Source organism: Nomascus leucogenys, chromosome 2 (genome assembly GCF_006542625.1).
Source record: "Nomascus leucogenys isolate Asia chromosome 2, Asia_NLE_v1, whole genome shotgun sequence".
NCBI classification, from domain to species: Eukaryota; Metazoa; Chordata; class Mammalia; order Primates; family Hylobatidae; genus Nomascus; species Nomascus leucogenys.
Window position 1 is genome coordinate 104,406,717 of NC_044382.1, and position 25,043 is coordinate 104,431,759.

General features: G+C 43.8%; 1 pseudogene; it reads left to right on the forward strand.

Annotated features, from left to right (window-relative positions):
- The first annotated feature begins 874 nt into the window (after positions 1–874).
- On the forward strand, positions 875–2,991 carry LOC100601712 (annotated as a pseudogene).
- Positions 2,992–25,043: the final 22,052 nt, after the last annotated feature.

The following is a 25,043-nucleotide window of genomic DNA, read 5'->3' on the forward strand; positions in this document are numbered from 1 at the left end:
TGTTACAATTAGTGAACTAATATTCATACATTATTATTAAATAAAGTCTATCATTTACTTTAAGGTTTATTCTCTGTGTTGTACAGTTCTGTGGGTTTTGACGAATGCAGGTCAGTATCCATCATTTCAGTATCCTACAGAATAGTTTCAGCATTTATCTTTGGTACTGTCAGCCCCTACCATCGTACACTCCTGCCTGCAGCTTTTTTTCTTGTTTCTTTATTTTTCATATGTGAGCCTAACACAAGCCTTCCTTTATGCTATTGTACCCTTCCTCCACATGTTTATAAACTCTCATAAACATCATGGGATACACCATTCTATACTTAACCATGCCCCTAATGTTGGACATTCATGTCGATGACAAACGTTCATTTATCATATAGGATATTTTAAAATCATTTCATGGAAATAGGTTTCCAGGATCTAGATAGCATTCGGGGAAAAAAAAAATTTAGAAAGAAACAGCATTGTATGGTGTCCCCCAGCACCTCCTAGACAAAAGGCTTTTGTCTAAAGGTTGGAGGCCTGTGCTGTCTTGGCCTAGTGAGTGCCAGTTTCCGCATGGCTGCCCCGCACCCTTGGGAAGGCTGTGGGGAGGACAGTGCTGGCCTGGGTCTTAGCTTCCCTGCTCCTGCAGGAAGGTCTGGGCTTCCTCATTCACTCTCTTCTACTCTCATCCATCAGCGCCTTCAAACCGAAACCTGGAACTATGGTATTCTCTTTGGCTTTTAGGACAGGTTGGCTTAGTGGGGGAAGTATTAATAGCACTGGTGCCGGTGGAAGTGACCTTGAGCCATGTAGGAAGATTGTGATAAAACGTGTCACTCTTGTTACCTATCAGGATCAAACTGCATCACGGAAGCTGCACACGATGACACCCTGTCTGGAAAGTTTTTGCCAGAGGGCAAAAGACTGCAAGCAGAATATCCCTTTGCCATTTCTCATGTAAGTGCACACCAGAACTAATAAGAATAATGTGAGAATAAGAGTACTTTCTTTTTTTTTTTTTTTTTTGCTGTGAAACTGATAACCATAAAATTCGATATCTAGAGTCCTGGAGTGTAACAGCTCCTTCTCATACATTAGCTTCCATTCATTACCCCGCAACAGTTCTGCATGCTAGCTGGCGTTATTGCCATGTTACACTGAGGAGCCTTGGCATCTCGGGTTCCTGAGAGATGATGTTGCCATATGTGGTTCTTCACGACTGTCCTACAGGCCCTCGGCTGGAATGTGACAGAACTGGGAGCTGAATCCAGGACAGTGGTTTCCTTATCTGCTCTAGCCAGGAGCAGGCCAGGCCACCCTTCTGGACACAGTCTATCCCACGTGGGGACAGATTGGCCAGCCCCAGCCCGTGGGTCTCAACACGGCCAGAGCGGCTGTGAGAAATCTTGTTTGTTTTAGCCTTTGGAGTCCTGTCTGTTCTCTGACCTCTGACCCAGAACTGTGTGTTTCAACCACTTCCCAGTCTGTTGTCCTGGCTCAAAACAAAGTGAACGAAAGCTCTTTCCTCAAGCCCTGCTCTCATTCTCAAGGGCTCCATGAAAATGAGTGGTATGGGCATGTGGCTGGTGAGTCGCTGTGGCCCTGAAACGAGCAGGAAGATAGAGGGCAGGTCCAGGCCTCGGAGGGCACTAACGGCAGGGAAGCAGGAGGGTCAGCATCAGGAGGCTGGCCTTTGGCCTGCAGAGACCTGAGTCCTCCCCTTACTCCTGAGCTGTGTAAGCTTGGGCAGGGAACTTACCCCTCTGGGCCTCAGTTTCATCATCGGGAAAGCAGGGCTGATCATAGTGCATGGCTTATAGAGCAGTTTTGAGCATTTCGTGAACAAAAAAACAAAGGTAAAGCACTTAGCCTTCTGCCTGGCATGAGTAAGCCCTCAGGAAACTGTAGTTGTTATTATTTAGTAGCCAGGAAAATACAGAACACTCAATCTGTTGGCTCCCTGGTGTTTCTAGAACTGTCAGCAAACACTTCCACATCACCAACCAGCAGGGCCATTCCTCAAACACCTTTGCTTTTGTCTGTCAGGCCTCCCACTTCAACAAGTGTCCCTGGGTTTAAGTCAGTAACCTCCTAGGCAGGGAAAGTTGCCTCACGCATGTGACATGCGAGCACTTCTCTAAAGGGGCAGAGGATCTGGCAAAAACATAGACTCGCAACTTGTCTGTTTCCTGAGACAACCACAATTGGCCTCATGGAAGCGGTTGACTTCTTCCCATAGCTGGCTGTGTCTTACTTCATCGCCTCCTCCAAGCCTAGGGCCAGCCCTGCCTGGCTGGGGGATCATGACAGTCTTTGTTCCCATATGGGCAAAGTCTTTTGAAAAGAGGGAAAGATCATTAGTTAGCTGTCAGCCTCCAGCATGGTTAGGTCATGAGTAATTCTTCTAGAGAGCCAGAGCACTGGCAATTCATGTGGTCGAGAAAGTTTTATCTACTTGCACGGCATAGGTAGGAAATAAATGGAACAAGTTATATAAAAATCTCTGTCAACTGAACAATTCCTTACCAATCCAACAAGGAGTATGACGACGATGCCACTTTTCCTACCTTTGCGAGGTCATGCACAGACACACGCACATGCACACACCACATTATACCCCCCCACCACAAATGGGTGCACCCCCCTCCCCCAACCACATACTCACTGGTGCACACATACACGCCACACCACATTCTGTAGTGAGGAATGGGTCACATGCAGCCTTAAGGACTGGTTTGCGTAACGGGTGCATATTTCTGCTAGTGTTTTTGTTCTTGCAGTCAGGACTGGCCGTTGTCTGAAAGCAAACCTCAAGGACAGGACTTCTTGGACTCCGCAGCCACCCCAGGCTGCTGCTCCATCGCATGAAGTCCAGCAGGTGGCGCTGCACCCCGCGCGGACCCGGCTTGCCTGTCTTGGCCCCAGGGAGGTCGGTTGATGCGCAGTCGGGAAGTGGGTCTGCGCGCACCCCGCTGCAGCTGTGGCAAACGCAAACGATGACACACAGGCTTGACGAGGGCCTTTGTCAGAAGCAATGGGGATCTGGCGTCATCGCACAATGGAAAACAAACTGCTTCTGCCTGGCTGGCCAGAATGCACGTTTGCTCACTATTGATGCCGGGGCATTTACAGGCAGAATGAGTTCATGTGAAATTTCAGGATCTGCCATGACTCAGATTCACTTTCTGTAAACCAGAGTCAACATTACATTTCCCTTTACTCTGGGCCATTCCTTGAATTTTTAGGTCACCAGTTGTTTTTGTACTAACTGAAGGGATTTGAGTATTTCACAAGCACCTTATTTTTATTAGTATTTTTAGGGCATTACCAATTTGGGACTGATCTGTAGTGTGAGAGATTGTTGTCACTCTTAGCTCCAAACATAGGTTGGCTGTATATATTATTAACATATTCAGAATTATACTGTGTAGAAGTTCAAGTGAAACTTGTAAAATACTTTTCTGGCACGAAGCCCTGGAGAGGATCGTTCATGGAAACAAGGATGACGACTGGGGTAAGAAATGCAGGTGACTCGTGGGTGGGCAGGGAGTGGAAGAGAAGACAACTGGAAGGTTTTAGCATTCAGAAAAAAAATGGAGACAACTAGAGGTGATCTGAAGATTATGGCAGAATTCAATATTGGGGGAAAGAAACAAGATGGGGGTTAGAAATTAGAAATTAGAAACAGCAGAGCTCCACAGGTTGGAAAGGTTGGAAAGGATTTGAGCACGAGAACAAGAAGGAGCCTGCTAATAGCACCCTGGGTTTACATCAAGAGAAGCACCTGGAGAGAATTAACTCGGGAGGCGGTGGGAGCATGGGAAACCTTTTCATCTCCAAGAGCCGGCAGGAACAGCAGCTGGCCTGAACTTGAAGGTACACCAGGTAGCTTGCCTGGGCCAGGAGAAGGTGATTCTCTTCTATGCTTCTCTCCAAAGCCCTGCTTCTGATGCTGCTCCTCTACCCGTATTGAGGGGAAGATACATCCCTAAGAAGTTCCCTGCACCCCATTCTTTGTTGTGGCTAACTGGTCCCCTAGGAATTTTTCTACGACTTTTCAATTCCCCTTCTCACCTGGTGAAATCTTAAATCTTACTGTTCAATAAAAGTTCTACCGAAATTTCTATACCACGTTGAATTTTTTGTGTTTCCTTTGTTTTTAGTTCTTTGGGAGTTTTACTTAGAAAAAAAGCCTCTGGGGACTAGATAAGGAAGGAAACCCTCATGTGGACACTCTTGAGCTCTGTTTTCTTTCCTGGCCTCACTGGTGTGGGCTCTCTGGCTGCCCTGCTGATCTCTTGCCTTACTGGATTTGGGTGAGGACTGAGGAGAGGGACAGGAGCGTATTCACTGGTTACTATTCAGACTAAAGGATGAGATGTCGCAGGTGAATAAGCAAGAAAGCAAACACATAAACAAACAAAACATCTGAACGTTTTCAATCCAAATGGAGCAGAATTTAGCTTTTCCAGCTAAACTGCCCCACCCCTGGCACCCAGGGAAAATGGTGCTCGTATTGTAATATGTTCTCCCATGGATGCATGCAATATTATGAGTAATTTTTGCCTTGTGATGTAAATTCTCTTTCTTCCTCACTCAGAAAAACATATTCGAGTTGAAAGAAAAAAAAAAAATTCTGGCCGGGCGCGGTGGCTCATGCCTGTAATATCAGCATTTTGGGAGGCCCAGGCGGGTGAATCATCTGAGGTCAGGAGTTCGAGACCAGCCTGGCCAACATGGCGAAACCCCATCTCAACTAAAAATACAAAAATTAACCGGGCATGGTGGCAGGTGCTTGTAATCCCAGCTACTCAGGAGGCTGAAGCAGGAGAATCGCTTGAACCTGGGAGGCAAAAATTGCAGTGAGCTGAGATTGTACCACTGTACTCTAGCCTGGGTGACAGAGTGAGACTCAGTCTCAGAAAAGAAAAAATAATTCTGATCCTTTTTGAGTGTGTGTGTGTGTGTGTATGTGTTTTATGTGTCTGTGAGAGGACACAAATTCAAACTGAAACTTTGCTAAGTAATAGGTTTTAACTGATCTGGATACATCAGGGTAGTGAGAACAGTAAGTCAGTCTGGAAAAGAAAACAATAGTTATCAATACACATACACTCTCCCACACATAGAACAATGCCTGGATCTACTGCATTTTAATATCCGCCGAATAGGTAGCATGAATTCACATCATTTCAGCGATGTGGAAGTGGAAACTCTCAGAGAGCTTAACTGAATTTCCTGAGACCATGGGATGTCAGAAGGGCCACTAAATCTTTCAACTTCCAACTCATACTTTAAACTCCTGCCTCTTATCCTTTTCGAAGTGACTGCAGAAGACCAGGTACAGATCTGTAAAGTGTTTCATTCCATTTTCAGAGGAGCTGAGGTCAGATGCCTCCTACAGTCGAGGTCTCGCCAAGAAGACGGTGGCCACATTCCTCAGTTCTCAGGCGAGTGTTTTGACGCCTGGGTGCTCCTGCCTGATGAGCCCAGCATTCATGAAGCACATGTGACAAGAGGACGGCTGGAATATTGCTCAATATTTTCAGGCCGACGGCACTGGCTGCATGTAATTTGAGAGGAGTGTAGAAAGTCAGCCGGACTTTTATGACGCACCCCTCTCCTCTTCCTGAGAATTGTTTGCATGTGGAGATTTCCTGCCTATATTTTTAGTGTCAAATTTTTTTGTGGTTGCTCAGGTACCTTCGGCCATGTTTTAGTGACTTACGCAGAAGCCCTGATGTCCCTGATAAAACTGATGACCATCGAATGGAAAGAAGTCAGTGTGGAAAGCCCAGGCATTGTCCCATAGCTGGCCCTGTGGGTTTGCACTGATTCCTCAGAATAAGTTTGCAGATAGCTTAACTTCCAGAATTCCTGAGTTTCACTAGTCCGCCTTCTTTATGATGAATTGGAAAAAGGGTATATTCTGGGGTAAAGCAAAAGGAAACTGGGTGCAGCAAAGATCCCTAGACCATTTTTTCCCAGTGGCCCATGCTCCTGCTGCTTTTTTCATGCCAGCTGAATCTCCCCAAGCCCCATGTCTGCGGCAAAGTCTTCGTGGTGAAACAGGTTGAGTCACACTTTTCTGATTCTCTGCAATTACAAATGTTATCACCTCATCTGACATAGAGAGGGTGTTGGTTGGAAATACGCATTAGGAATAAGCTCTTCGGAAACAGCAAAACTGCCTTCATGAAATGAAGACTTTTTTTTAGAAAGTCTGGAGCTAATGTTATAAAAATAAAGAGGAGTCATCTCCCTTTCCTTCTCCTACAATAATGGAAACGAAATATCAAAGTAAACAGCACCACATCTATGTCCTCAGCACATGTGACTCGCTAACAGAACCATGCTAGCCACCCCATCCCTTCTCTCCCATCTTCTCTGCTGTTCTCACTGTCTCTCAAGACCTGATTTAAAACCACCTTCACTAAGAAGTCTTCCTGTCCCCCTTCTGGTCCTTCACGGAATATTATTTTGCTTCTGAAACTTAAAAAAACAATTTTGCTCTCAGGTCATTCTCTGTGTACATCCCATCTCATCCATCCTACAGATTAGATGTTCTTCCAGGGTAGAGGCGACCCCATCTCATGTCTTTTTATTCTCCCTCTGCTTTTTATTCCCACAGGCAGTCTTCAGTATGAGAAGCATCGATCTCAGATCTTACTCATTTCCAACTTGTACCAGTCAAAGGCCCTCCTAGCCAAGATAAAAGCAAAGTCTCCTTCCTCCAGAGCACATGGGAATGGCCCCCCAATAGCTGGGGCATGCAAGGTAATGAAGTTTCATCTTCCACCTCTACCCAAATATGACCTTGCTGATACCATCTCCTATTAGATGACAAATCCGGATGTTTCTATTGCATAGTTGTTATTTGCCACATGCTTTCTGGACAAGTTTCTAGGTAACCTTAATGTCTGTGCTTCTGGGGAAGGAGGAGTAGAAAATAACTCACCTCTTCAGTAAGTGGTTTTAAAAATATAACAGTGTTTAAAAGCTTTTAGAGAGCAGCTCTCCTTCCGGCTGCTCCAGCTCTGTTTGCTTTGTGATAGGAGCCCCCGTAACGCTTCGTGCTTGGCAACATCTGACGAGGACAGAAGGCAGGTTTAAAGCTGAGAAGATTGATTTTTCCTTTGTAGGGCTTTCCATGAGGGGCGTGGGAGAGAAGTCACTTGGGGAAGCAGTGGTCAGTGAGGTTTACTTCTCCATGTGCTCTGCATTCATGTGTAAGGCTAAACAAACGCGTTGTCTCCTCAAGCAAATCCCACACCACAGAGAGGAGCAGTTTGTCCTGGAGGTCCTAAGGAGGCGACCAGTGACCTGGAGGGTAAAAGGTTGGGGCTCCTGGGACCTTTCCTCTCACTCTCATTTCCATCCTACACTGGCAGGGGAAATGTACCCAAATTTCCTGTGTGTTTCGATTTGATGTGGCCACACTGTGACCACTCAGGATCGCTCTGGTGCTGCTGAACTCTACGGTTCACATTAGGCCCAACTGTCTAGTTTTAGAAAGTGAGAGATTTCCCCTCTGCCAGGGCTTGGGGTTTATGTTCCCCAGAGCATTGAGCAAGAGCCTCATGTTTACAGAAATCTCAGGCCCCATGATTTCTTCCTGCTGGGGTAGAAGGAGAAGGAGTAGGCACAGAATGTGGAGTAGATCTTGTCACTTCAACCCCTTTGTTTTTGCCCAGCACGAGGTTACCAAGGAAAGGATACCTGGGGCGCTGGGGGTGAGGGTATATATTGGTTGTTTGAACTCTGAAAATATAATTTTAAAATTGGCATTGTAAATCAAATCATTAGGTCTTCTGCATATAGTTTTATTTTTTCTAAAATTTCGTAAAGCTGTCAAAAAATACCTACACTATATTTTAAATGCTGTGGGCAATATAGTTTTTTTAAATTTTATTGTGAAGTGCTGTTGTAATTCCTTTAAGAGATGTACACTGTCTACCTGGTTTACTTTTTGTGCAAATATGCATATATACACTATATACATATATACACATACATGTATATACACACATACACATACATGTATATACACACACATACATGTATATACACATACACATACATGTATATACACGCATACACATACATGTATATACACGCATACACATACATGTATATACACGCATACACATACATGTATATACACGCATACACATACATGTATACACGCATACACATACATGTACATATACATATATACATACATGTACATATACATATATACATACATGTACATATACACACATATATATTTCAAAGTTTTTTAAAATCTAGTGCTCATACAGTATTTGGTAGTAACTAACAGCTGCTAAGTCAACCCCTAATCTTCTCAATCTCATCCGGTGTGACTTAGAGCAGAAATGGTCCAACCAGCGCAGCAACCATGTACCCACCCAAGTTGACTCCTATGGGCATATTATCCACAGGTGCTTCTACCTTGGTGTGTCAACTCCATCTTACAATTTAGGAGAATTTGGTTACATAGCACCTACTAGGTCTTAAAATAAAAATATCAATGCCCATTTTATATAGTGGGTCTATGTAGGATCTAGTGAAAATATGCACTTAAACCTTTTAGAAGACATGAGAGATTGAGGTCATACAATTTTTTTTTACATATGTGAAGAGAGTAAATACTTAGTGTTCATCAACTCCATGAAAATGAAGATTCCAAACTACCACAAAACTAAGGAATAAAGGTTTATCATTTGGCTTTAAAGACTCTGAAAGTACTGGGTTCTATAATTGCCTTAATTGGGGTCATGCAAGGGTGGAACAATAGGAGCTAAATAGTTCATGTTAAGCAGATCAAGGCTTGACAAGTTCCAGATTTCCAGCAGGATTTAACTCCTGAGTCACATCAACTTGAGGTACAAGATTCACTGGGAAGCAGGGAGGAGCAAAAATCAGTCTGTAGAACTCTAGAAAGCAGTACCTGATAAAGACCTTTAAAGTCTCCATGAATCAAAGATAGTAAGATTGGTTTTCTGCTACCCCATCTTCAAAATAAAAGCTATTCAAAGCCACAACATAAATATAAAATTCTCCCATGGTAACCACCTGCTTGATTAAAATATGTTTAATTTTTCCTTTTCTTCTGTGAATTGCCGCTGCCCTAAGCATGCACGTGGTCTGCCTGTTAGCTTCCTAAGCACATCTGGCAAGGCGGGGTAGATGAGGAAGGGCAGCTATGGAGGTGGGCATTTGGGAGAATGTAAATGCAAGGCTGGGGACAGCTCTCACTGGAGGGTAGCATGACTGCCCAGCCAAGGGCCAAATAGAATAAAGGGACATCCCCGGCAAGTGCTCCAGAGTAGGTGGATTTCACAACGTATGGAACCACTCCTTTTAGGTCTGAAGTGCTACGTACTTAGTTTATGATTTGCAAACATTCATCTTCTGGCTGGAAGGCTGGAGGCAAACAGACAGCTCATTAGGAAAATAACCAAAGAGCTAAATAAAATGGAGGAAGTAGGCAGCAGATCCCAGCCAGACAAGTGTGGCTCACAGTCCTTCATGAGAGATCAGAGGCCAAGCCAAACCAATGCGTCCATCCCTCAAAGGTCATTCGTCTAGGGCTTTGTCAAACCAGGAAGGGAAGGGAGTTTCAAAGGGCCTTTTGTGGAACACACACAGCTCTGGCCCCTGAGATTCAAATCAGGATCGGGAAACCTGTGTAGCAACTGGCTGCATGTACAATGCTTAGCGACCAGCCAGAGCCCTCCAGCCTTCTTTTCTTTTTATGGGCATGAAGTTTTCCCTGTAGATGGGAAAGGGATAATTAAAAAACAAAACAAAAATCTGTCCGAATTGCAATAAAAAACAACCAAGACCTGCAGTTATTTACTTATTTGTGAATAGAACCAAACATGTTAGATATTTTTTGTTGTATGTGATTCAACAAACTATATAGAAATTATATTTAAAAACCCAAGCCATTATTATTTGCATCATAGATCATACTATGTAGTGGCAGCATGAGAAATGCATCAAATATACATGCAGACATTATTTATATATTTATGTGTGTGTATGTATGTCAAAATGAAGCAAACCTATGAGTAGATCAGCAGTAAACTTGTTAAAAATTGAGATAGAACTTAAGGATTCTCTGTTGTTTCTGATCTCCAGGTTCTTTTGCTGGATCCTACCTTCCATGTACACGATCATCTCTTTCTTTTCCTTAGAATGGCCAATGATCCTTCTCTGTCCTCTTCTCTTTTCTGTGAGTGTTATGAACATTAAGAGCTTTCCCAGAAAACTTGGGCATTGTGCCTATATTTAGTTTTTGTTGTTGTTGTTTTGAGACGGAGTTTCGCTCTTGTTGCCCAGTCTGGAGTGCAATGGTGCTATCTCGGCTCACTGCAACCTCTGCCTCCCGGGTTCAAGCGATTCTCCTGCCTCACCCTCCCACATACCTGGGATTACAGGTGTGCACCACCACGTCTAGCTAATTTTTTGTATTTTTAGTAGAGATGGGAGTTCACTATGTTGGCCAGGCTGGTCTTGAACTCCTGACCTCAGGTGATCCACCCGCATCAGGCTCCCAAAGTGCTGGGGTTACAGGCGTGAGCCACCATGCCCAGCCTATATTTAGTATTTTGCTCCTCAATCTCGTTCAGTTTTCAGTCAGCACACAGTTCTTTGTTTTTGTTCATGTCATTTTATTTAGTTTCACCAAAGGGCTCTGGGTTCCTCAGATGTTGTGTTGTGAGAAGAAGACCAGGCCCAGAGAGCAGAAGAATCCCTGGCCTGGGTCAGGACTCACTTTCTCGTCTGAGGCCTCCAGCTGGTCCTTTAGGTTCTCTGAGATTCAGCTTCTGCAACTGCTTACCTCACAGAGTTGCTATGGACATCAAACCAAATAATGACTATAAAATCATTCATGTAAATTATGTGTTATTATTAGAAAAGTTTCCGTTTTATACCAAGACAAAGGAACACTGTTACTCATTTGGCGTGTTCTTTTTATTCTTATTCATTTTACATGTTTTCCCCTTCTATTTCTGTCCATGGTTCTCTTCAAATTTTATAATTTAAAATGATGTCATCATTATTGAGTCATAACTGAGTGAGCCATTGAGAATATGAACCAGCTGAAACTGAGGGAAAAATAATCTCAAGTCCAGTAGGACCTGACATTACAGAGTCAATTTCTGTTGGTGACAAAGAACCTTATTTCTTGAAATAAGTTCTAAATGAAACCCCAAGTCAAAGTTATGTTAGAACTTCTAGGACAAGGAATCGGGGAACTCAATAGGCAATACATAGGGAGTCAGGGGAGTTCACAAAGGCTGCAGAGAGCAATTTTGAACCTGAAGGCCTAGTAACCTGTAATCATCCTTGAAGTCAAGAATATCGTAATCTCAACAAGCTGAATAAAGGTGGCCAACTAGTGAATCAAGCCTGTGGTTATGCAATGGTTTGCCTTGCAGTTCTGAAAGCTTGCTGACAGTAGGTTCTCTTTATCTCCACCCTTTCATTGAAGTGTCTTAGCCCAGGAGGGTTGAACCCGTATTAGAAGCCCATGCCTAAATTAAATTTCTTAAGCATTGGCCATTATCATCCACCATGTTTCTGTTATGATTGATGTATCTATAACTGACAATTCAAGAAACCTAGTGCCGGGAGTGCCAATCTTTGATTTAAAAACATGGTGTCTTTTAGAAGTCTTGTAGAACCCTTGACTCTTTCTCACAATGCTGTTTTTAAAAGCATAAAACTAAATACATAGAATACCAAAGAAACCAATTACACTGAAGAATAGTTACCAAATACTTTTTAAAAATATGTGATATAGTTAGATGCTTCTTTATTAATACATTAAATAAGATCTACTGATGGATTTAAGTAAGTATTGTATCTTCAAAATGGTGATGAACTTAAATGATGTTTCAAAGCATTAGCAACAACTGTTGGTGACTGAGTCACGGGTGTTGATTGTTTGTTACTGCTATGGTTTGGATATGGTTTGTTTGGCTCCACTAAATCTCATTTTGAAATGTGACCCCCACTGTTGGGACTGGGGCCTGCTTGGGGGTATATGGGTCATGGGGGTGGATCCCTCATGAATGGCTTGGTGCCATTCTTGCAGAAGTGAGTTCTCATTCTTAGTTCTCAAGAGAACTGGTTGTTGAAAAGAGCCTCTTTGGCCAGGCGTGGTGGCTCATGCCTGTAATCCCAGCACTTTGGGAGACCGAAGCGGGTGGATCATTTGAAGTCAGGAGTTCGAGAACAGCCTGGCCAACATGGTGAAACCCTGTCTCTACTAAAAATACAAAAAAATTAGCCAGGTGTGGTGGCGGGAACCTGTAATCCCAGCTACTTGGGAGGCTGAGGCAGGAGAATTGCTTGAATTCGGGAGGCGGAGATTGCCACTGAATTCAAGTGAGCCGAGATCGTGCCACTGAACTCCAGCCTGGGAAACAGAGACTTAGTCTCAAAAAAAAAAAAAAAAAAAAAGCCTCTCACCTCCCTCTTTTTTCTTTCTTGCTGCTTCTCTTGCCATGTGATCTCTGCACCTGTTGGTTCCCCACTGCCTTTTGCCCTCAGTGAAAGCAACCTGATGCCCTCACCAGGAGCAGATGTTGGCACCATGCTTCTTATACAGCCCGCAGCACCATGAGTCAATTAAACCTCTTTTCCTTATGAATTACCCAGACTTAGATATTTTTTTATAGCAACACAAATGGACTAAGACAGTTACCTGCCTTCTTAATCGAAAAAATTGCTAAATTTTAGTTACAGGTTAGTGAAAATAAATAAGTGGGTCTTTCCCCATCCAAGTTTATAGAAACTTGGAATTCTATCCAAGAGCCCCTTGGGTGTCTGCAGACTCCAAAGTCAGCCCCTCTGCCAGGATGGCTTCTTTGCTACTGGCCCAAAGGACAATCACAAGAACTAAAAAGAACAGTATTACCTGTATCTTCCTGGTATATCTACTTATAAAACCCAAATTTCACAGCTTGTCCCCAACTGGCAGGCTTCTATAGTATAAGCTTAATGGCAAGAAATGATAAAATTCATGTGAGATCTATAGCCAATGTATATTTGCTTTGTGTTTTTGCTAAAGTGACCAGATATTTCTACAACAGAAGTCATGGCTTTAGATTATTTGTCAAAATAAACTTTTAGAGTTGTCTTGACTTCGATGCCTTCTAGGCCCCTTGAGGGAAGCTGAGAAGGCAAGTACAAAAGTGGGCTAACAGCTACATAAAAATAAGCTAAGGCCCACATCAAGATGTGGCATGAGGCTGGGCATGGTTGCTCATGCCTGCAATCCCAACACTTTGGAAGGCTGAGGCCAGGAGTTCAAGACCAGCCTTGGCAACATAGCGAGACCTGCCCCCTCAAAAAAAAAAAAAAAAAAAAAAGCTGGGCATGGTGGCACACACCTGTAATCCCAACTACTTGGGAGGCTGAGGTGGGAGGATCACCTGAGGTCAGGAATTTGAGACCAGCCTGGCCAACATGGTGAAACCCCAGCTCTACCAAAAATACAAAAAAATTAGCCAGGCATGGTGGCATGCACCTGTAGGCAGGAGGATCGCTTGAACTCAGGAAGTAGAGGTTGCAGTGATCTGACATCGCACCACTGCACTCCAGCCTGGGTGACAGAGCAAAACTCTGTCTCCAAAAAAAGAAAGAAAGAAAAGAAATAAAGAATGAAAAGTGGCATGAGAGTAGGAGCAGAAAGAGACAAGAAATATTTGGGCTCAGGCACCAAAATAAGCCCAGGCTAAACCAAGTTTCACAAAACTTCATCCCCCAGCCCCAAGCCTGGGGAACCACAGTGTGGGCACAGTGAACACGTTTGCAGTCACTTCCTCAGCATGAGCTGAGATACCACAGGAGAAGAAATCAAAACAAAACCTACCTCTTTTTTTTTTTTTTTTTGGCTTGAGGGAGCTAGTTTTATTTTAGGGGCTAAAAAGAGGAAAAGGATGTACTGATTTCCAGTTAGGCAGTATCTGTACACAATGTTTTAAGAAAGCAAAGAAGTTTAATAGGTGTTAGAAATAGTATGCTTTAACCTTTTCAAGTGGCATAGGTTTTAATTTTGGCATAACTTTTAAAGGAGACATTGCTATCTTTTTTTCTTTTAATGTGTACAACTTATGCAGTAAATTATAATGATGTTGGCTAACACATTTTATATACATACATATATATTTGTGTAAAATATATATGTATATATTTTTCTGTTTTTGTCTTATTAGCTAATACATACAAAGAAGCTAGATACAAAAGCATCACTTCAGAAAATAAAGGATACTAAACCAAAAAGATGATACAGGAGTGCTCATGCTTCTTTAGTTGTTTGTTGTTGAGTCACTTACATGGTTTTTCCAGACAAATGTCTGAGGGAACTATACCTGCTTTGATAAGGGTTGAGTCAAAAGTAGATGAAGGAACTGCTATGAATAGAAAAAAGGAAACTCAAGCTGTTGGTAAGCTTAGGAAATGTGGAAATGAGATCATATTCAGAGAACAAATTTACTTTTAGTTTTGAAATAACCCCTTCTCTGAATGGGTAAGTTCTATGTAGTCCAGCCTGTGGAAAATACTCAGAGTGATTAAGGGGCTGCCAGTGGCTATGGGAAATGGACTTGGTTGGCTTCTACTGGAGGTGGGGGTTTGCTGCTCCTCCTGAGAAATGGGGCTGCTAAGGGAAGGAGTCAGCTCTGTAGGTCAGGTCCACGGGTTCTCAGTGTTCAATGCCATGTGCTTCACAGCGGTCTGAGTGTGGCATTCTCAGTGTTGCTTTTGATTGCTATGTTTCTGAGAAGCAGTTAGTCTCACATTGATCTCAGCTTGGTGGTCCCTGGGTTTAGTGGGAACTCCCCAGCCATGCTTAATACCATCCTCTGCGTCCATGGTGACACTGGCTCATGGACTTGCCTCTTTCTCCATTCTCTTTCACAGAAGGCTGATGGTTAAAGTCCCAGCCATAATCTTATCCAGGAATATAGTTCCAAAATTTAACTATGGGAAAAACATGACCATAAGTTTCCCTAGAACTCATCTTTGCAGTGTTTTAAATGGAATTCTGGAACATTTGTGGTCTCTTGCTCCTGTGAAGAGGTTGTTTCCTGCTTTGCTTTATAGATGCCATTTCCTCCCTGGCGCATTTAAAAAACCACTGCATACAGCATTCTGGGAGCTATGGAAGGATTAAGAATGACCTTTAGCTGAGGAACGAGACAGCACAGCTACAGGAGATTCTGATCTATTTTCTTTTTACATATACAGTGTTGCACCTCTATAGAAAGCACTGGCCAAGTTCCAAGCCAGCCTCAAGCGGACCCTAAATATTCCAAAGAAATAGCCTGCAGTCACTACAAAACTTGCCTAAAGACACGCCAGGGTAAAAACCCAGTTCAAATCTGCTAAAGGTGTCTCCCACTCAAAGGGTAGAGGGCAGGATTTCTTTCTAAATGAGGGAACATAAGATAAGGTACACATTATGATAATACCATTTCCTACACTTGATAGTTTGAAAACTACTTTCACAACGGTTCTCTTGTTTGTTTTTTGTGGGGGTTTTTTTGGCCAGGAAAGTACAGTGTACATCATTTGCTTTTTAGACATAAGGTTAATAGAACAAGAGCAATGATACAGCTAAAAGTTATACAATCAATTACATAACAGATATACTTAACAAGAGGTAAGAACTTTTTTTTTTTTTTTGATACAGAGTCTCATGCTATCACTCAGGCTGGAGCACATTGGCGCGATCTCAGCTCACTGCACTCCACCTCCCGGGTTCAAGCGATTCTCATGTCTCAGCCTCTCGAGTAGCTGGGATTACAGACTTGAGCCAACACACCTGGCTAATTTTTGTATCTTTAGTAGAGATGGGGTTTCACTGCGTTGCCCAGGCTGGTCGTGAACTCCTGACCTCAAGTGATCTGCCTGCCTCGGCCTCCCAAAGTGCTGGAATTACAAGTGGGAGCCACTGCTCCCACCCAGAACATTTGTTTTTTAAAAAGTCTTTATATATGTTAGATAGTTAATACAACGGATAATGGCAATTAAGGAATGAAGCATGTTACACAAGTAGACTTAATTTGGAAGGAAAATAAACATTTACAAAACAGCTACTATGAGCCAGGCATTGTGCAGGGATCTTGACATGCATTATTCCACTTGATCCTTACAATAGCTTAGTAGTATTCGGCAATTTTCCAAAGAAAAAGAAAAAAAACTCTAAAGTTCAAAGAACTCAGTGGTTACACTGAGGCACATGGAAATTGTACGATCTGAGAGGTGAGCCCATGTCTTGCCATTATACCACCCTACCTCATTACTTAGGATAAACGTTGCCCATGATTTCTTCTTTTTCCTTTTGATTTTGCCATCCTTTCATCTGAATGTGATCACAGTCATCTCACTCTTTATAGCTCCTTTCACCATCATCATCACTGTCATAATAATGGTGATCGTTCATTGACCTCATTTAATGCATCTTATAGTTATAGATTTCTCTTCTTACCCATGTTAGTTATACCATATGTTTCTTGAAAGTAGGTCTCAAGTCTTATTTATTTTTATATATTAAGCAGCAGCTTACATACCATTCTACATCTATTCTCTTCCCAATAAATGTTTTTTGAATGAACTAAGTGAAGCAAAATGGCATGCCTGCAGTCCTAGCTACTTGGGAGGCTGAGGTGGGAGTATCCCCTGAGCCTAGGAGTTTGAGGTTGCAGTTAGCTATTATCATATCACCACACTCCAGCCTGGGCGACAGAGCAAGACCTTGTCTTTAAAAAAAAAGAAAGAAAAGAAAAAATCAGAGCAGAAATGACTTTTAACAACAGATTGAGAAAAAGATGACACATTTTTGTTTGTTACTGGATCATCATAACAGTCGTGGTCAGTGAGTTAGGATGATAATCTGATGAAATTGATTTGCTTACGAGTGTCCTTTAGATTCTATTCCCATCCTGGCAGCACTTCTTGGGTACCTTCCAGGACCTGCTGTCCACAGCCTCCAGCCTGACCCTCTTGCCTTGACCTGTTCATCCTGCTTCATCCTGTCATGCTCCGGACCAGATGGGCCTCCAATGTCATTGCTTGGTTTCTGGTTTCCATCTCTGCCTCATCATTTGGACTTGATGCCTGACAGAGCTTTGGATTCTTCTCTCCTGTTGGCTGTCTCAGGACACGTCTGGAATGCTCTTCTGGGGACACTGATTTCCCATGCAGTGAAAAGACACAGGCTACATGAAACTTAACTTTTCTTTTCTCCTTCCTTCTTCCTTTCCTTTCTCTCTTCTTTCTTTCTCCTTTCCTTTCCTCCCTTTCCCCTTCCCCTTCCTTTCCTTTTTTTTTTTTTTTTTTTTTTTTTTTTGGACAGTCTTGCTCTGTCACCAGGCTAGAGTGCAGTGGTGTGATCTCAGTTCACTGCAACCTCCACCTCCCAGGTTCAAGCTATTTTCATGCCTCAGCCTCCTGAATATCTGGGATTACGGGCACACACCACCACATCCAGCTTATTTTTGTATTTTTAGTAGAGACGGGGTTTTGCCATGTTGGCCAGGCTGCTCTCAAACTCCTGACTTCAAGTGATCTGCCCTCCTTGGCCTCCCAAAGTGCTGGGATTATAGGCATGAGCCACCGTGCCCGGCTAGCCACCACGCCCGGCTGATTTCTGAAAAAAGGAACTTATAACCTTAGGTCACTGGTCAATTTCCATACCAGTACTTAGTGATCAAAATTTACTGTTTGTGGATTAATTTACAATTGGCACCAGTGATCACTCAAAAATCAGAGAACAACACTTTTAGCCTAGGGTGGTGAAGAACATGGACTCTGTAGCCAGACTGCCTGGGTTCAAAGTCCAGCTCTGTGACTTACTAGCTATCAATAGCTGTGTGGCCCTAAGAAAGTACTCAACCTCTCTGTGGCCCAGCCATACAATGGGGATAACATTTGTAGGTTATTATGAGGAGTAGCTGACTTAATTATTTTCAAAGTGCTTGCAGCAGTGCCAGACGTACAGCAAGAACTATGTAAGTGTTTGTTAAATAAAATATTTGCTTTCTCTGTATTCTTCTCCTGGGAATGCTTGGCTCTGACATTCACAGACTGTTAGCCCCTTGAGGGCAGGACCTTGTTTTGTTTACTGTGTTATCCTCAGTACCTAGAATGGTGTCACATGGGAAATGTGCCATAATTATTGGTTTTAATGAATGAATGGGGATTCTGGAGGCAAACCATCACAATAATAAGAGTTGATTACTTATTAGTCCTGTCTTCTCCCATATGTTTTTCTCTCCTTTATGTTTTTACATCAGATGCTTCTGCCTGGGACAGGCTGCCAGAGGCAAAACCTTGACTAATAGCATCGTAGACTCTGTATCTCATTCAGCTGGAAATCAGCTAACACTCAACAGCTGATAAATAGAAAACTTCTCAGAAATAAGAATCCCAATGCTAGTTTTTACAAAAACTCATAAGTTTAGGGCTGTGGTCCTATCCTAAAGGAAGTATTGCTAAAGGGAAGCTGTGAAGAGAAATGTTACTTAACATCAGAATCTGTACTTCTGAAATTAGGTTGTAAAAGATGGTGGCTTCCATCTTAAGTGCGATCACTTGTGTTCTCTCTCTTTCAACGCTCACTTTGGGAGAAGTCAGCTGCCATGTGTCAGGACACTCAGGCAGCCTGTGGAAAGCTGTACATGGTGAGGAACGGAGGGCTCCAGTCAAACGACCAATGACAACAACCATGTAAGTGAGCTTGGAAGTGGATTCCCCAGCCCCTGTCAAGCCTTGAGACAACTGCCGTCTCAGTCAATAGCTTGGTTGCAACCTTGTGTGAGATCCTGAACTCAAACCATCCAACTAAGCTGCTCCTAGAAACTGTGTGAGATAATAAATGCTTGTTGTTTTAAGCTGCTAAATTCTGGGGGAGATTTTTTTAGACAGTAATGGATGTAGATTTGAAAAGTATTGTTTAGGACATTCAGTCCACTCTTGCAGAATTTCTGGGATGACTAGTATTTATGAAGAATACTCATGAGACCAAATAGGTAAAATAGTTGTATTTCCAGAAATACTATGTAATCTTTTAAAACATATGGCCATTACAAATTTCAGATTTTTATCTTAGATTTTACAGGAGGTAACAGTTGGAACAATGGCAGTTTTGGAGTTTTTCTTTGCACTTGTATAACTCAACTTTTCTATGTACAGATAGTGCAAGTAGTTTTTAGAAAGAGAAATTTGCAGTAGTACCAACCTATTTTTTCATTTTAAAGATTATACCAAAGCTTTCTATCTCTAATCTTCTAAAAGGGATTAAAAATAGATGGTGATAAATATTGCTAAGTCATGAAACTATTAAAAGAGATGAAATGACACCACTGACTACAGTTGTGGGGAGGTAAAAATATACTCAAACTAATCAATTGTAATCGGGGACAAAACTCAATATTTAGTTTCTGACACAAGACAACACAGTGGGCACCAAAGTTCTCATTATCTAATTTAAGGAGGTACATTGGTTCACCCATAGATATATACATTTTCTCCCAGCATAAACTCTAAGAAAACTTTATTATATAATTTTATAAAGGATGCTGGATAACAAAGAGTTGTTGAGAGCAACTGTACAAACAAACCGGGATGTTCCTCATATCACCATTACTTACAGTGGCCTTAGCTCTGATAAAGAGATGGCTTAAGAGGCAGGGAACTAGGCTGGGCGCAGTGGCTCACACCTGTAATCCCAGCACTTTGGGAGGCCGAGGTGGGCAGATCACTTGAGGTCAGGAGTTCAAGACCAGCCTGGCCAACATGGTGAAACCCCGTATCTACTAAAAATACAAAAATTAGCTGGGCTTGTGGGGGGCGGGGGCACCTGTAGTCCCAGCTACTCGGGAGGCTAAGGGAAGAGACTTGCTTGAACCCGGGAGGTGGAGGTTGCAGTGAGCCGAGATATTGTGCCACTGCACTCCGGCCTGGGCAAGACAGAGACTCTGTCTCAAACAAACAAAAAAACCACCACCAACAAAAAACAAAAGAGGCAGGGGAGTAGAGCACAGGTGCATGGCATTCTGGGGACCTGACTTGCTGTAGAAATAGTTTTTAGCATAAAACCTTAAGTAGCACTCCCAAAATCTGTGTTCTTGGAAAATTGATTCTAAGAAACTCTGATAAAATGGGCACACTGTGGTCTCTATGCCCTCTTGGAGAACATTTCAGCATATTAAAGGTGTATAAAAGTCCTTCATAAAAATAAAAGTGTTGGCTGGGCATGGTGGCTCACGCCTGTAATCCCAGCACTTTGGGAGGCCGAGGCAGGCGGCTTATGAGGTCAGGAGATCGAGATCATCCTGGCTAACACGGCGAAACCCCGTCTCTACTAAAAATTACAAAAAATTAGCGGGGCGTGGTGATGGGCACCTGTAGTCCCAGCTATTTGGGAGGCTGAGGCAGGAGAATGGTGTGAACCCGGGAGGCAGAGGTTGCAGTGAGCCAAGATTGCACCACTGCACTCCAACCTGGGCGACTGAGTGAGACTCCGCCTCTCAATAAATAAATAAAGTGTTAACTATTAAATCTAGCATTTTTCAAATGCTACAAAGGCTACAGAACTCTTTTTGGGTAATGCCACATTCCCCTGTATTTATTTGGGAGATGCCAGTCTTACCTAGGAAGCTGATCCTCACTTTTCACCATTCATTTGAATCACCTGGTGAATTTTACAAACACCCTCTCCCTAGGCCTCACCCCAGCAGATTCTGGTTCACTTGGTCTAGGTCGGGGCCTGGGCAATGGTGTGGTTTAAAAACTCCCCAGGTGATTCTAATGAACTAGACGGTGGAGAACACAAACAGCCTCAAGTAAGAATCACCTAGAGCACTCGTTAAAGCACTGATTGCTGGGTCCTACCCATGAGTTTTCAATTAAGCAGGTTTGGGGCAGAGCCTGAGAATTTGTATTTCTAACAGGTTCCCAGGTGCTGTTGTTGCTGCCGGGGGGGTCAGAGGATACCCTCTGAGAACTGGTGCTCTGATGATCAATGGGTAAGCATGGCTGCTGTTAGGCTATCCTTATCATCAGTGTCAGTACAGATCAGAACAAGGGTGTAGAACAGCGCAATTTCCTTTTGTTCTGAGCTGAATGCAAACAGCAATTACCATACGTTGCACCAATAGGTGGAAACTGAGTCTGGCCATGGCGCATTGCATCCCACCTCCAGGCAGAATACAGGAAGAGGGCTGGTTACAATAGTGGGTGGGGGCCCTGAGGGCTGTCAAGTTGTCTGTGGAATGGCCTTAACTCAAGGGTGATGTTAGCAGGAAGGGAGGCATTTCCATAGCAGATTGAGATGTTTACCTGGTTGTAGAAGCCGAGGCAGTGAGGAATGCCTGGTCCAGGGCAGAGCAGGGCAATGGAAATGTTACCTCCTGTAAAAAGGGGTTTACATCAATACTCTTAGGGGAAAAACTATCTTTCAAGGAGGCAGAACATGATTGGGCTGTGAGGAGACCTTAATGGGTCCCCCCAGTTACCAGGCTAATTTTGGGGCTCAGCACCAAGCCTGAGAGGATGAGCTCTTAAGGCAGGCTGACAGGAGGTGGGTACAGTGGGCGAGATAAGACCTGTGTTTTGTTTTTTGTTTTGTTTGTTTGTTTTGTTTTTTGAGACATGGTCTCTGTCGCCCAGGCTGGAGTGCAATGGCGTGACCTTGGCTCACTGCACCCTCCGCCTCCCGAGATGAAGTGATTCTCCTGCCCCAGCCTCCTGAGTAGCTAAGATCACAGGCGCCAGCCACCACGCCTGGCTCGTTTTGTTTTGTTTTTGAGACAGAGTCCCGCTGTGTCCCCCAGGTTCGAGTGCAGTGGCGCCATCTCAGCTCACTGCAAGCTCCGCCTCCTGGGTTCACGCCATTCTCCTGCCTCAGCCTCCCGAGTAGCTGGGACTACAGGCGCCCGCCAACACGCCCGGCTATTTTTTTGTATTTTTAGTAGAAACGGGGTTTCACCGTGTTAGCCAAGATGGTCTCGATCTCCTGACCTCGTGATCCGCCCGTCTCGGCCTCCCAAAGTGCTGGGATTACAGGTGTGAGCCACCGCGCCTGGCCTCATTTTTGTATTTTTAATAGAGACAGGGTTTCACCAGCTTGACTAGGCTGGTCTCGAACTCCTGACCTCAGGCAATCCTCCCACCTTGGCCTCCCAAAGTGCTGGGATTACAGGCGTAAGCTGCCACGGCCTGCATTCTTGTCTAGCGCTGGTACCGATGGACCTTTCCTGGCCTGTTTCTTCTTGGTGGTGTATTCCACCTCATGCTAAAAATAGTTTAAAAGAAAGACCCATTGAGAATGCCTGGAAACATTTGTAAAAGGCATAAAGAGGCCGGGCGTGGTGGCTCACGCCTGTAATCCCAGCACTGTGGGAGGCCGAGATGGGAGGATCACAAGGTCAGGAAATCGAGACCATCCTGGCTAACATGGTGAAACCCCGTCTCTACTAAAAATACAAAAAATTAGCCAAGCATGGTGGCAGGTGCCTGTAGTCCCAGCTACTAGGGAGGCTGAGGCAGGAGAATGGCTCGAACCCAGGAGGCGGAGCTTGCAGTGAGCCCAGATCACGCCACTGCACTCCAGCCTGGGAGACAGAGCGAGACTCCGTCTCAAAAAAAAAAAAAAAAAAAAAAAAAAAAAAAAAAAAAAAAAAAAAAAAGCATAAAGCATTGATTGTCAAGTGGTCTAGTAAGAAAATACTTATTGCGCTTCCTTACTTTTGCTCATTTTTCATTCCCAAAAGGGCTCCTTTTCAGTTTCTCTGACCCTCGGGCATCTTTCTCCCAGCCCCCTTGTTTCAGTTTCCTGCTTGCCCACCTCGTTAGAGTCACCACACACATGGTTCGCCTGCTGCTGACAACAGAGACAGCTCATGAGCAACTTTAATATACAGATGTTATTTCTCTTCTTCTCAGAGAAACTGCCTCTGAGAGCCCCACAGTGATGGGGCTATAACCGCAGAAATCTCCACAAGGGAGGGGCTAGCCAGTCTCGCCTCTCTGCACTCACTGTGCACCAGCCTCTGGCCTCCAGGAAGATGGAGGGCGCTGGGGAAGGCAGTCATGGTTCCTTCCCAGCTCAAACTTTCCCATGTGGAATCCCGTGGGCCAGTTTGAGGTCCACTGGCCACTAAAATGCAATCTCTCTGTTTTGGAAACTTTCCTCAGAACTACTTAGCAACAAGAGAAGCTCACAGATAAGAACCTCAAATACCAAAACACCACTGATAAGGCACTAACTTGACATGCCTAGACCTCAGGAGGGAATCATGTCTGGCCTTCATCTCCCCAGAAATGGGTAGTAAAGGCAAACAAGCCATTGAAGGAACAAGTTCAGCAACAAAAAAGCAAGTCCCTAAATAGCTTTTATGAGAAGTGATTTGGATACACATACATTCAGTGAGCCTAAAGGCCGTCTTACCTCGGGGCCTGTCTACCATGCTCTTTATGGAGCTCTCCCCTCAACAAATATTAGCTTTAGCCACCTCCTGGGGAAGCCTGACCCCACTCCCTCACTGTGCCACATCCCCTTATTATTAATTCTCACAGCCAACCTTTTATTTTGGAGCATTTACCACAACTGGAATCAAGTTGTGTCATTTGCCTTTCTCTTGTTCAATGGTGTATTCCCACTACCTAGCACAAAGTCTGTGTAAATATTTGCAGAACAAATATGCACAGCTCCTATGACTGAGGAACTCACAAATATATATAAGAGGGTTTCACGCAGGACTTGCTGACAGCTTTGGTTGAAGTCACAAGATGTGCCATCTACATCCACAACTTCCGCACTATAGTGTAACTCAGATTCTGAAACCTATATTACAGGACTCACAGAGGGGAGTAGTAAAAAAAAAAACCAGTTTTTCTCCCTTCACTTCTGGCTCCTCACTGGTGTAAGGGGTGGAGGTAGAAAAGTCAGCCCATGTTAGAAATCAGGGTTTCTATAGAGTGTTGACAGTGAGCTTCCCTCTTGCCACAAGGCTAAAGAGAACAGCTTCATAAAGAGTACTTAGAAAAAGTAATTTGTGACACCTCAAGCTTGCGGGACACACAGGGCTGGTCTGCGACTTGTGCCTGAAAATAAAGGTCTAGCAGAGTCAAGGATGCATTTGGAAGTCACTACACTCATGGATACCAGGCCAAAAATGCTGATTGGTCTATGACTGGGGTGGGAGTATGGGTGAGCGACCAGATGGGACGCCCGGAGTTGGCATGTCAGTATGATCATTTTTAAATGGGCAGTAAGCTTACTAGCTTCTTGCCTGAAGTGACGGCAGTATGCTATTGGAGGCAGATGCTGAAGGGCACTGCAAGGGCCAGCCATAGGAGAGGTCAGAGGAGTCCGAGACACCCAGGGTGGGCTTTGACAATGCCCAAAGGAAACGAAGGCCAAGGACTTCAAAGGTGTCATTCAATCAGCCCTCTCATGCTCCTTATCTCTCCTCCCTACCTTCCCACCCTTTCATCCTGGGAAGTGCTGGGTGGTGGGAGGAGTGGGGAGAATGGCAAAAAGCACTTGGCTTCCAGCCTAAAGCAGGCCTAAGCTGGACGAGAGGAGAATGTTCAATTCTAAACGTATCTCAGAACTGTGGCTGTTACATGACTGGACATGTAAGTTGCTGAAATGAGGCCCTTGCTAAAAGTGAATACAGGGCTTGTTTAAAAGTAGCTGTCTCTGAGGAATTCTGGGAACTGCCAGAAAGTTCATCTCTGAAGGCAAACAGCCCCCAAAAAGTGGATTTGTAGGGACACACATGACAGTCGCTGTTGCTTTATGATTGTCCCTCATGGTCAATGTGACAGTGTTTAAACTTCACAGGCATTATCCTACATTACCAGGGATGAAAGAAAGAAGATCTAGGGGTTTAGGCAAATTGCCCCAGGTCAAAGGTAGGTGAATGTCACAACTGGAACTCAGGCCCAGGGTAGAGAACTCCATGTTGCATTCTTTCCCCCAAAACCACAAAGCATTTTCTATCTTCCCCAATTTTTCA